Source organism: Lytechinus pictus, chromosome 12 (genome assembly GCF_037042905.1).
Source record: "Lytechinus pictus isolate F3 Inbred chromosome 12, Lp3.0, whole genome shotgun sequence".
Classification (NCBI taxonomy): domain Eukaryota; kingdom Metazoa; phylum Echinodermata; class Echinoidea; order Temnopleuroida; family Toxopneustidae; genus Lytechinus; species Lytechinus pictus.
In genome coordinates this window covers 31,669,152-31,683,356 of record NC_087256.1, presented here as the reverse complement: position 1 = coordinate 31,683,356, position 14,205 = coordinate 31,669,152, and the positions used below count along the sequence as shown (strand labels likewise).

General features: G+C 35.2%; 1 pseudogene; it reads right to left on the bottom strand.

Annotated features, from left to right (window-relative positions):
* LOC129272748 (uncharacterized) overlaps nt 1-12,582 on the bottom strand; it is a 52,901-nt pseudogene extending 40,319 nt beyond the window's left edge.
* Nucleotides 12,583-14,205: the final 1,623 nt, after the last annotated feature.

Below are 14,205 nucleotides of genomic sequence, written 5' to 3'. Positions count from 1 at the left end.
AAGGCAGGATGTTTAGTATTACTTTATTAACCGTATGTCCAAGTTTTATGAACTAGGTCCATATACTTTTTAAGTTTTGATGTCATTTCAAAAACTTAACCTTCGGTTAAGATTTGATGTTGACGACGCTGCCGTCGGAAAAGCGGCGCCTATCAGTCTCGCTCTGCTATGCAGGCGAGACAATAACCACTATTTTCTCCACAATAATTCTTACAAATTTTTCTATGTATCACATTTTATGTCATAACTTCACAAGTCGTAATAATAATGATAATTGGTAAAGAGACACAAACCATGTCCCACTGAATATCATAATTAAAATTTATGAGAATACTAGACAAGAGAGCGATTCCTCTGTTAATAATTGACACCTTTACCTTTGTACTCTTGACTCTTCTGAGTCACCGTGTGTGGTATGGTAGTGAAAACAAGATGTACTAATTCCATTCCTTCCAAATCTTTGCAAGTCAGGTTAAGCACGGTTAAGACTATATTGGCATTGATTTGCAGACTCAATACCCTATAGGGTTTATTTAGTCAGACTAAGCCTCATGAATATTCATAGGAATAAATATAACGTAATTTCAAACACATCAAAGAGCTCCACTGGTTTGGCGTGATCGGTAAAACAATACGCTATTGCGAGTTTACTGCAGTCAAGATCATTGACGCAGGTTCGGTCTCGTCTTGAACAATTTTTCGTCACGACTCTAAAAACAGACAAGTCCAAGATTTTTAGTCTGATTCAAATCCTCCAAAACAGATTTAGCCCTTATCGTATGGTTACTAGTCTGCAGAATCAACGCCAGTAGTCTTAACCGATAAAACTCTCACTAATGTCGCAGCTGAGTGATTTCTTTGTAACTGGATATGATCAGTTTGAATCGGCCTCTTGTAGGCTGTCTTCAACATTTGAAAGATTGAAAAAAAAAAGTTTTTTCCTCACGACAATTCAGTTTTCTTTCACTTTAGTTATTTTACAAATCTGGGATTGGAATCAGTACCTGCTGTCGTTACTCACTGGTCGTGTCAGAGGGATAGGTGTATTTAGACCTCCACAAAGTTTGAGATTACCAGGGCCCCATCTTACAAAGAGTTACGATTGATCCAATCAATCCTCTATGGAAATCCATCAGTGTCATAATTTTTTTCTACAGGAAATTTGCACAATGTCTTTTGTAAACAAGAAAACATTGAATGCATGAACATACATCATAGTTTTTAACAAACATGCTTAATATATGTTTGATGTTGCTGGCCGTCCATACTTGTGATTGATCGAATCAATCGCAACTCTTTGTAAGACGGGGCCCAGGTATTCTCTGATTGGGAAACTTGCCCTGATCTACCCCAAGCAGAAATTACCAGGTATTTTTAGCAGTGTGAAAGCAAATTACTGGTAATATTCCTGACAGAAAATACCTGCTAAGTAGTAGGTACTTGCCAAAATTACAAGAACTTTTGCGGGGATTTTTCCAAGGTCGTGTGTATTTTGGGAGTATGAACTTCCTCAGCCAAGCGTGTAGTTGGGCGCAGACGCACCTTGCTTGGTTATCAGACTATACTGCACTTGTTTCTAACTTTGAGAACTATACCTGAAAGGGTCTGTTTTGAGTTATTGGAGAATTTGAGGCCTAAAAAAGTTCTCATAATTTAACAGGTACTCCGGTGACCAAGGAGGACTGAATACGCCTACTGAAAACCTGAAGAGTTATCCTTTCAAAATATTGTAATATTTGATTGTCTTTGAAAATTAGCCCTCTAAATTTGGCTTACTTATTTTGATATGCACATGTTCGTTTGTATCAATTATTTTCCAAAATGTCCATTCAAGTTTAAAATTAACGAAACATTAAATGACCTTCAATAAAATATATTTTAACACCATTTTGTGACAAATAATCTGCTAACATTATCACTCTCAAGAGTCAAGATACATGTTCATTCAATCATGGACTGTAGGAATTAGCGTACCTACGGGGGGGGGGGGGGCAGAGGGGGTAGACTGCCCCCCCTGATGAGTCACAACCCATGCAAGGGACGTATCCCTGCCCCCCTGACAAGCCACAAGTGGCCCGCTCCTTTGAACTTGAAAACCTTCCTTTTTTTTTTGCTTGTCAATTTTTTTTCTGGTACGAAATCCTTTATTTGTGGTTGAAGACTTTTTTTTTGGTTGTCAAATTTTTTGGCAGACGAATTTGCCCCCCCCCTTTGGAAAATCCTAGGTACGCCACTGACTGTAGGTCCATCATTCAATTAAGAATCCAATAATTTCTCTCTCTTACAACATGTACTAGGATTGTACCAATTTACTTACTGGAATTTCTGGAAGTAATTATCAATCTTCTCCACTGTCCCAACAGACCTGAGAAAAAGGCATAAAAAAGAGATTTAGAAAATGAATACATGAATTTCACAATTTTAGCAGAAAAGGGTACTCAAACCGGAATAAAATACATATATGATAATCTATACAAATAAAGGCTACAGTATAAAAAAGTTATCAGCAGATCACTTTTTTTCTCTTGTTAATCCTAAGAAAAAGTAAGTATATCAAAATATATTTAAAAAAAATAAATTGTACCCCCCCAAAAAAAAAAATAATAATAATGCTAATAAAACCCAAAATTCTCAATCTTATATAAATGTACATGTATAGACAAATAGACTCAATTTTATTGAATTCAGACAGGTTTTAATTTTAAAATACTTACAACTTTGAAATTCTGTTATTCAATATACATGTAATATGAAATACAGCTGATAATTTTCAAGCATAAATTAAAGAAAAACAATATATGATTCACAATATATACTTGTCTGGAGCAGACAAAAATTGATAAAAATTATTAGATTATATTTGTAAATTATATTTTCTGGAAGACAGGATATTTATATGCATCCACTTGGAAACGGATAAGCATCCAACTCAAAAATCATTCTATCATAGTCTTGTTGCTCAAGGCTTCGTGGCTACGTAATAATATCTATTACCTTAACATTTGATAATTTGGTATGGTAATAGACAGACACACTCTCTTAGAAGAATAAAAGCAAGTAAAAATCTTGAAATTTGTGTGCAGTACATTATCTACCTGATTTGAAATTCATTTGGAATAAAAATGTTTCTGAGAAGCGAATAAAGGGACTGGGTCATAATACTACCAAAACGTGTGCTTCCGGACATAGAATTTGGGATTTGTGACAAAATTAGGAAGGAAGAAGGAAGGGCCATCATTTATGCCAAATATGGAGATAGGAAGGATCTGTCTGATGTGTTCTCTATCAATCTTTTTACAACCTTTGATAATTAACTGTCCCACTACCTTTCCCTCTTTATGAATTAATAAATACTGCAAAAATAAAACACAGGGTATCAAATTCCCCAACTTTAATGAGTGACTAAAGAATATTAGGAAAGCATTTCCCCCGAAAAGGAGTGCTCAGTGAAATTACAAAATATTCTGTGGGGATTCCCCAAGAGCATACTGTAGGTATGTTAAATCTTGAGAATACATGTCATCATCATGCATGTATGCTGCTCTCAAATGAATGCTAATTATGAAATAAATGTATACTGAATTATGTGCAAAAGGTGAATATTAAAATTGGGAGGGTCCATGGGGTTGATTTTTTTTTCATTATATCGGGCCTCATGCCAAAAGGGAATAAACCCAATTTTTTATAATAATAATAATATAGGTATATTTACCAGGGGTAGCCACTTCAGTTTCGAAAACTGTTCTACCAGCGGGCCCTGCTATTATTATTACCCCGGCTTTAGCTGAGCTGCCTAGGCGCTCAAGCATTCAAGGAATTTCTTCCTACCGGATACCCATTTTGGGGTGATTCAAGTTATTTATATCATCGTGTACATCTTGACATGCTTTATAAAATGATGTCCTTTCTTTTTCAAAATTCATTATAATTATGACGTTAATTATGAATTCCATAAAGCCCTAAACGAGTATCTCGGCTTTTCCGAGACCTGCCAAAAGGTCTGTTGTAATGCATTATGTACATGTATGGTAATACCCTTGGGCCTTCTTTATATTTCTTAATGCCAAAAAGCCACTAAAAATTGTGCGCGCACACTGTTTTATAAGGGCCTTCTTGACGAAGACGCATGCCAGTTGATGCCTCATGCCAAAAGGGTGCAACCGTAAATACGCTTTGGTTACGGCCCTTTTGGCAGGTCTGGTGTAAATATGCTTCGGTTACAGCCATTTTGGCATAAATACTCTTCACTCAACGCATAGTATGCCAAAGACCCTTAACAAGTTTTTTGCTCATCGCATGAAAATTTCTATATATTTTTCCAAAAATACAATACAAAATCATGTGCAATGTAATAACAGAATATACAGTGCGTATCAAAAAAAAATTTACACTTTAAAAAAGCCCTGGGAATTAAAAAATATACAACATGTGGGTAATTTTTTCACATATAATCTTAGGTTTGGGTCTCATCTTTCCAATGAAAGTAAAAGTTTTGACAGAATGTTACACTTGAGTGAGCACTGTCCATTTTTGTAAAGCTCGCAGAAATCTGTTTGTGCAGAAATGCTTGTTTTCACGCTGTGTAAAGGGGAAAGGACGAAATCAAATTTACCCTGCGAAACATTTCTCATACGTTTCCCTTGCACTTTTAGTCAATTGAAATAAAATAGATACATTCAAGCATTTTGTAACAATTTTGCCACCCAAAGTGAAATGTCAACACTTAGTAAGCACAACCTTTACCCTTTTTGTGCCAGCTGGATCTGAGGACATAACTAAATCTGAACAAAAGTTTATATCAGACATCTCCAGCATTTTTTCACTAAGTTTTTATCATTTAAAGTGGGTTTACATTTCAGTTTTTATTTAATTTACTTGTTTCTCCACACCTTTTCCAAGCTTGACAATGATTAACAAAATGAAAATCAAGCCTACATGTAAGCCATTTCATGTAAATCACAGCTCAGTGTAAAGCAAATATCGTCACGATGGTCTCGGTGTGTGGGGGAGTGGGGTGAGGCGCAATGCACTCTTCGAAGTGTTTTGGGCAAGGAAACAAGTTAAAAAGGTAAAAGATATCTTCAAATCAATTTTACTGTCTAAATTCAACGTGTTCTTCATGATTAAGGTCTACTTTTATTCGCATACGGTAACTATTTCAAAGTTCTGCGCAAATCATTTCTTACTAACTTTTCAAAAGTAAGTGGTGCTCACTCAAGCGGAAATATTTTTGGACAGTTATATCGTCATTTGCTTAAATGGATCTGTACTAAAGTTAAAATGTGGAAAAAATTTCAGAATACTACAAATGTTTAATTTTACAGGATTTTTTCTAAGTGTAAACTTTTTTTGATATGCACTGTATATCGAAATTGACCTCCAAAGCGAAATAATCATCATAAAAAAATTGCTTCTTAAACAAGCCAAAACTTTAAACGCGATCATCTCAGAATGACAAAAAAAAAATAATTAAGGCCAACGATATACATGTATCAAGATGTTTGCAACTTGTAACAAAAACTTTTTTTTTTCATAAGAAAAAAAAAATTACTCCATGATTTCCAGTCGCCAGATAAGTGAGAAATACAGTACATGAACTTCACAAACCTATTGTTTTTTTATGAGATTAAAAAATTACAGCATTAACGTGAAAAAGGCTTCACGAGAGATACAAACAAAAAGATCGGAAGACATTAAAGAATTTGGGTTATCTGGAAAGTTCGCACATTAGTTCATCACTGCTTGATCCGTTTCCTACTTGAAATATAGCCTATGAGAGTCATTAAAAACACAGTCAATTTTAAAGTCCAAAGTGGTGGGTTTATCATGATAGCACCTCTCTAAATATTGCTCCATTTTTGGAAAGTCAACACTGTATTTGTCAACATGTGTCATATGACATACAGTATCTGGGGATTTTCAACAAGTATACATAATCTGTGCATGTATATCAATTGCATGATTGGATACTCATAAATATAATCCTATTCACTGGTGTACAGATGGGGGGTCTGAAGCCCCCAAGCTCCCCCTCCCCCCCCAGTTTCGAAGCCCCTGCCCCAAAAGCTTCAAGGCAAAGAAAAAATGATAAAAGGAAAGTAAATGGAAAGGGTGAAATTTCATATCATTTTCTAATATGTTTAACATCAAAATCTATGATCTAATAATAATTGGATTTTTGTATTAAAAAGGTCAAAAATTTTGCTCGTTACATTTGCAAGCATCTTAACGAACTGTTGCTCCATCCACCTTATTTGGCCCCCTTAAAATCTTCAGATCATTATGCACCTGACCCAATTAGTCATCAAGCTAGTGGTGGAATGAGCAAAATACATTCTGAAATAATCTGACTGTATTCTGAGAGTATTAAAAATATAAGGCCCATTCGTGGGGCTGGTCTAAATGTTATGCTCAGGCCGAAAACTTTTTTAAGGCATTCAAATACATTGTATATCAAATGAAATTCAACATATTTCCTTTATATTGGAGACAATGGCAATGCAATCTGATGTTCTATAAAAAGGGTGTGTTCAATGTTGGTTTCCAAATTTAAATGGCAACATGGATCATGATTGAAAATGTGATTACAAAACGCAGATATAATGAGAAACAAAGGGTGTGTTCAATGTCCACTATTCCCGATCGTAAAAGTAAACGTCTTTCAAATCACGATTAGGAGGAAAATTTAAACGTCGAAAAAGATGCGTTTGTAAAGCGATCAGCTCAAATTTACGACCTTGAGCATCGCGAATGCGACACTGAACACAATTGCATTTTGAAATGTCTTTAAATTTGCTCTTGCAGTGGAAGCCTACACAAACAGGTGCCAGAACTGACCTTTCTTGTGATGGGTCAAACTGAGTACTAATGAAAGCGGGAAATTTAAAGACGATCAAAACGGCTTTATATTTTCAACACTGAATGGTGCACCTCTGATCGTAATTGTGTTCGGTGTTTTGGAATAGAGTTTTCAATCATGATTCATGTTGCTGTTTAAATTTGAAAATCGACATTGTACAAACCCTAAGCTAGATTTCAAATAGTGTCTTCAAACAGCTTTTGCAACAACATTCTCACAGTGCTGTTAGCTGATCCTAGGAGAGTACACAGTTCCAAGATGATTCCAAGATCAATACACTCTGAATGTAACCTGGCATCATGACAACAAATTGCCTCATATACCAAATTTCATTATTGTTTTGCTGAATTTCTCTTATTGCACAAAATACAGGAGCCAGGTAGATGTATGTACTGTATATTGTGCTTGATTACTTTAATCTTTATCACTTTAAAGGAGTACAGAAATCCACTTAAAATTCAAACAAAAGATGTACCAGAATAAATACAGACCCTTTCAACGCATACATTCGTAATTCCGAAGCTTCGTTATTCCAAAGGTTCGGATATTCCGAAGGTTCGTTATTCCGAAGGTTCGTATTTCCGAAGGTTCGTTCATCCGAAAACGAAATAAGGTTCGTTGTTCCGAAGGTTCGTTAGTCCGAAAACGAAGTGAGGTTCGTAATTCCGAAGGTTCGTTAATCCGAAAACGAAATGAGGTTCGAAATTCCGAAGGTTCGTTAGTCTGAAAACTAAATGATTAACGAACGTCATTTCGTATTCGGACTAACGAACCTTCGGAACAACGAACCTTATTTCGTTTTCGGATTAACGAACCTTCGGAACAACGAACCTTATTTCCTTTTCGGATTAACGAACCTTCGGAACATCGAACCTTATTTCGTTTTCGGATTAATGAACCCTTTTACGTTTTCGGATTAACGAACATCGAGGTATAGGCAATTTACGTGTTTCGGAATTACGAACCTTCGGAAAAAAGAACCTTCGGAATTATGAAGTGTAACCCCCTTTCAAAAATTATATATACTAATAAAAACAATCAAATATTTTCTATGGAAATTATTGTATTTTTTTTACAAATTTGAGAATATACTCACAGCAAATGCTGACTTTCATAGTTATACTCCATCATGGGTGTCTATCTCATTCAATCATAGCCTTGACAAATCCATTCAAAAGTAAATCATTAAACAGGAGCATGAATCACTATGAACTGAACCACAGAATGCTGATCAAGAAATTGAAACCAATATAATGTCCACTTAATCTGTTTAGAAATAGCAAGTAGGAACAGTTCTTTGCAAGCACATCATTCAGTGAGTATAAATAATATGCATCAGGTCTGAGTGCTGCTTCTCTGAAGTGGATCTGATTGCACAGTGGAAGACCACTCTAAGAGCCCACTGCTACATTAAAGGTATGTTCTATCAAGTTAAATCTCACTTAACAATGCTAAAAGCAAGTTTTCAGCACCCAGTACATCTGATATCAAAGTGGAAGAGCATGTTTGTGACAAAATCAAAAAATAGAACTGGTACAATGTTACGGCAAGTTCAAGCTCATTTTCGTAACGATACAGAATGTGCATCTACAAGAATACATCCACCAGCATCGTCACATGTTCAGAGTGTGACTTGCTAACTTTTTCTGCAATGTGTCCAAAGACATTACGTCACGTTTGTTGGTTTGTTGACCATAATCCAGACACAATCTCCCATAAAAATGTCTGTAAACCTGTGATTTGGTCTAGAATGGAGATCCCCAGCTTACTTTATAGGACTTGGCCAAACATTGAGTGGTGTTATCATCTAAGAAGAAGAAACTATGGCCTTGCCCCTTGATGATATCACAAGATCCCTGATAAGAAAGAACTTTGAGCAGCAATCAAATACTGAAATCCAAATCGTTGAGGTTTATTATTTTATCATCAGAATAGAAGCTATACAGTGCGATCACAACTACATCACCCCTCGATATCATTCAAATTGAACACAAATAGAATCAGTAATTTATTGCTTTATACAATTATGTCTTGTGATCAACATTAGCATGCAAAATAAATATTGTAAAGTTGACGAGACATACATGTAATAGGTACAATTCAATTTTATAGCAAACCCACTTATTAAATAGACTACAATACACATTGCAAACAGCACTGTACAGTACATGTACATGTATCTGCTCTGACACTAACTACATTTTGATCTTGTGCAATGGCTCTTCAAGACTACAAAGAGGGGACTTCATGCACATCAAGCTCAAATATATTCTCAGAGAGTACAGATTGCCATATTTTGTCATCATGCCCTATAGCAATGTCAATTCAAAACACAGTATGCTCCAGAATATTTGAGTTATTGACCCGGGGGGGGGGGGGGGCACTTCCATTGACGAGTGGATACCTTGCGCAGGCCATTGAGTCTAGTGACCTTTTTGTATTCATTTTCAATTGGTATTGAATAAAAGTACAATGTACTGTAGACAAATCACACATTTAAAAAATCTTTTTATTCAAAAGAATTAAATTTGCTACTCTTCTAAAAATCCATTTTATTTAATTGTGACATTAACAAGGCATTTTAACAATTCATTCATTCTGAATATCAAATTATATCATGAGATATGGAAAAGGGGTAATAAACAGTATGAGTCACATACATGTAGGAAAGAAGTGGGTGTGTATAGAGATAAAACTTTGATTACAAATGACAAGAGAGAAATCTAAATAATCAAGTTCCTCTGATATCATGTAGGGCTAGAGATAGTGGACTAAAACGTGTCATTTCACAAATCACAAAATAATGCAGAAAAGGATTATATTCCATATAATAAGGTCTGTATTCTGAACTCAGGATAAATTCAAACTCTGGTCTAAATTTGTGGTTTAACTATTGTGGCAGACCTGAATCTTTAACTGTACAAGATTAATTTGTCAGCTCATTTGAGACTACTAAGAGACTATTTGAGAGTGTCGCTAAGGCGAGCACATAATACGTCCGCCTGTAAAACGGAAAATGGAGTTATTGGTCAAGCAAAAAAAGTGGAAGGTGGCGACTTCACCTTTGACTGTCTGACCTCAAATCAATAGAATTCCTGGGATCTATGTTAATATCATACACACCAAATTATATGAGCCTAGGTTAAGTTAAACTTAAGTTATTATGCTTACAAGGACTTCAGACGGGTAAGACGAAAACATGTCACTGTGATCTTGACCTTTGACCTTTTGACCTCTAAATTTATAGGCTTCATGGGATCCATGCTAGTATTATACACACTAAAAATTATATTAGCCTAGATAAAGTTAAAATGAATCGCATTTACAAGGACTGCAGAAGGGAAGATGAAAACAAGTCACCTTGACCTTTGACCTTTTGACCTCAAAATCTATAGGCTTCCTGGGATCTACATGTATGCTAGCATCATACACACCAAATTATATGAGCCTAGGCTATGTTAAACTGAAGTTATCACGTTTACAAGGACTGCAGAAGGGTAAGATGAAAAAATGTCACTGTGACCTTGACCTTTGACCTTTTGACCTGAAAATCATTAGGCTTTCTGGGATCTATGCTAGCATCATACACCTAAATTATACAAGCCTAGAATAAGTTAAACTGAAGTTATCGCGTTTACAAGGACTGCAGAAGGGTAAGATGAAAAAATGTCACTGTGACCTTGACCTTTGACCTTTTGACCTCAAAATCATTAGGCTTTCTGGGATCTATGCTAGTATCATACACCTAAATTATACAAGCCTAGAATAAGTTAAACTGAAGTTATCGCGTTTACAAGGACTGCAGAAGGGTAAGATGAAAACATGTCACTGTGACCTTGACCTTTGGACCTCAAAATCAGTAGGCTTTCTGTGATCATGCTAGTATCATACACACCGAATTATATGAGCATAGGTTAAGTTAAACTGAAGTTATCGCGTTTACAAGGAAAATTTAACGGACGGACGGACACCGAGCCTGATACCATAATACGTCCCGTCTAGACTGGCTTATAAAAATCATTCATCATTTAGTAGTGAAATAAATTTAGTTCTCTTTATCATTATAACATGAGGAAAAAGCCAAGTAAAGATAGGAAACATATTAAAATGCAAAATAATTTTGGCTTCCTATAAATATACCATGGCCTAAACAAGACTTCAGTATTCGGGCCCAAGATAATAGAAGGTTGATCAAATCTTAATCATGTGATTAAGATTAGCTTCCCTGGTCAATCACCACTCATGCAACTACGTCAAGAATCATCAAAATCTTTTTCAAATGTATATTTTATAATGTAAAGACACTGATCACAGGATTAAAGGGTACTCCAGGTTGAAAATAATTATTCATCAAGCAAAATGCGGAAAATTTCATCAAGATCTGACAACAAATAACATTAATTATTGAATGTTAAAGTGTAGCAATATTTTGTGAAAAAACAATAATATGGATGCCAACATGAATATTCAATAGGTGGGCAGATAATATGATGTCCCCACTTTCTATTTTCTTATGTATGAAATAATATATTTTCATACATGTTTGCATGATATGTGATCCTTGTAACAAAATAAGTAGCAGCAATGATTATCTTACAAACTTTGTAAAAAAAATTGTATCCTAGGTGGAATTTTTTTTTGAATAAATATGATTTCATATAATAAAATAGAAAATAATAATAGGTGATATGACATCATCAGCTTATTTCATACTGAATATTACAAAAACATGCAGAGAACTGAACACCAAGACTTCAATGTCATATAAGCTTTTGTTATTTTCCTTGTCCAATTTGGATGAAATTTTCAATCTTTTGTTTGTCTAATTTCACCTCATCTGTTGAAATCATATCATTCTCAGCCTTGTTACCCTTTGGAAGTAAGAATCTCACAAATTATATTTTGTTGGTAAATATCCAAATGATAATCTTACCTGTAAGACCCATTGTGATGTTTTCCTCTGTCTCCTGAATTCATATAAAATACATGGATTTTTCTTCTATGGCACGGCAAACTGCCTCAAAAGTGAAATATCCTTGGAATATCAATAGTACAAATATATCACAAGCCAATGACTGCCACTGCTAGTTTGCAGTCGCAAAATCCGCCTTTATCAAAAGATGATGTCTGAATCATTAGACTATCTGAAGTGTAGAGGAATCAATTGTAATTTAAGTTGGGGTTGTGATAGACTATCCTACAGACCCACTTGTTGATTTCTGATAGAGTGCAAGTTACAGAATGTGTCTGCAGACAATATGTTTGTCAGTCACTGCATCAACATATCGTTGGGTATTCCTGTCGAAGAATGAACCGCTTTCAATAATGTTACACAGAGAGGAATGTGGGATCCTTGTTCAAATCACTTTCACAATCTAATGAAATTATGAAAATTGGTTAGAAGTACAGCATTTAAAAGAAAAGAAACAAAATAATTCACTGCATGGATACCAGTGCAACATCCGTCATCAGCCGGTGCACTTAAAGAATGGCAAATATTAATTTCTCTAGAAATAAGAAATGGAAGTTACATGTACATGTATGTCAGTGCCACACATGGCTCAAGCACAATAGAACTGAAATGTACTGCCTTGCAAATAGAATCTAGTGGGATACAATTCAGAAAACCCTGAGAACAATGGGTATCTTCTACAATGGTCTAAAGTGTGATAAACCTCCTAGAGAACCAGTCCTTGATTAGTCTACATGTACATGTATGTACCAAGGAGGGTAGTTTTCAGCAAGTCATCTCTTGCCTTGAGCTATTTAAAAAGATCTTGATCCAATATTAGTTCAGACCACACTGCTATGGTATTGATCAACAAAACAAATCGAACACACCTTCACAGGTTTAATGCACTTAGCATGATATTTAAAGAGACTTAAGCTCCTTCCAACTTCCCAAACTATTCTCATGGACATGGAGAAGGTTTACGGTTCACCATGTGTAATATGAAGAAGGGAAGGAAATATAGGCAGACAGAGTGACTCCTGAAGACGGACAGTCAACCTGCCCGAAACGTCGTTGAGTAACCTCTCCTTACTTCATCCTGCTACTACTCAGATATGGATTATGGATATTCAGCTCATCTCATCTGGTTTACAGTCCTTTTCAGGACTTCACTCATTTTCAAGAAAGAATACTTTTAATTTCCTCTTTTCATCCTATCCCGTCTTTCAATTTCAATCATTCTGCCTATATTTCCTTCCCTTCTTCATATTACACATGGTGAACCGTAAACCTTCTCCACGTTATAAACTCCACCATGCAAACCTACAAAGATATTCTCATGGAATTTTGTTGCAATATATTGGTACAGTGAAATAAGTTTATATTATTATAATATCTCAGTAAATGTGTCTAAATTACAAAGAAAAATTGTCCTGGGGGCCTTGTGCAAGACTGCTTCAAGTGTGAAATAATTAAAGACCCAAATTCACAAAGGTGGTTTTGAACACCCATAGTTGAATCCATGGTTTATGCAGATTTCCTGTATAAATTCACCTAATTTTATAGCCCGCATTTAAAAAATGTCCAATGCTGATGCTCGCTTTTGTCACAGCGCGCCAAATTGATGCCTGTTACCATGGTTAGATAAGCTATTTCATTCATGAGTCCACTGTTTGAAGAGTGGACTCATTAATTCAAAACAGTGGACTCATTGACAATGAAATAGCGTAGATAACCACGGCAACATGTGTCAATTTGGCACACTGTGACAAGCGCGCATCCCCCATTTTTTTAATACGCGGTAAAATATGCATAATTTATACAGGAAATCTGCATAAATAATGGACTCAACCGTGGGTTTTTAAAAAACCTTTGTGAATTCGAGCCAATGTCAATTGTTAGCATCATTTTTTTTTACAGAACTTTGATGAAATCTTTCCCCACTGAAAAATAACTACTTATCAAATTTGAAAATTAAAGTTAGTCAGGATGTACATTTTATTTCAATTCAACTTTCAATTTCAATTTATTTCATTGTCATTGCAAATTTCTTCATGTAAGACATTAAAAAAAACTGTAGCATACTGGAAACAAATAGCCCAAGTTTAAAGTCTTTGGGATTTAAGGATTTTGTAATTCAACTGGTTAATATTCAAAGTGTTTCTGTAGACCTGTAACATACAGACCATGTAGTTAAAGGAGAATGAAACTCTTGGAGCAAGTTAGCTTTTGTGAAAGCAGAAAAATCAAAGAATAAGATCAACAAAAGTTTGAGTAAAATAGGACTAGCAATAGAAGAGTTATGAGCATTTGAATATCGAGATCACTAATGCTATGGAGATCCTCCCATTGGCAATGCGATCAAGATCTATGATGTCATAGATGAACAACTCTC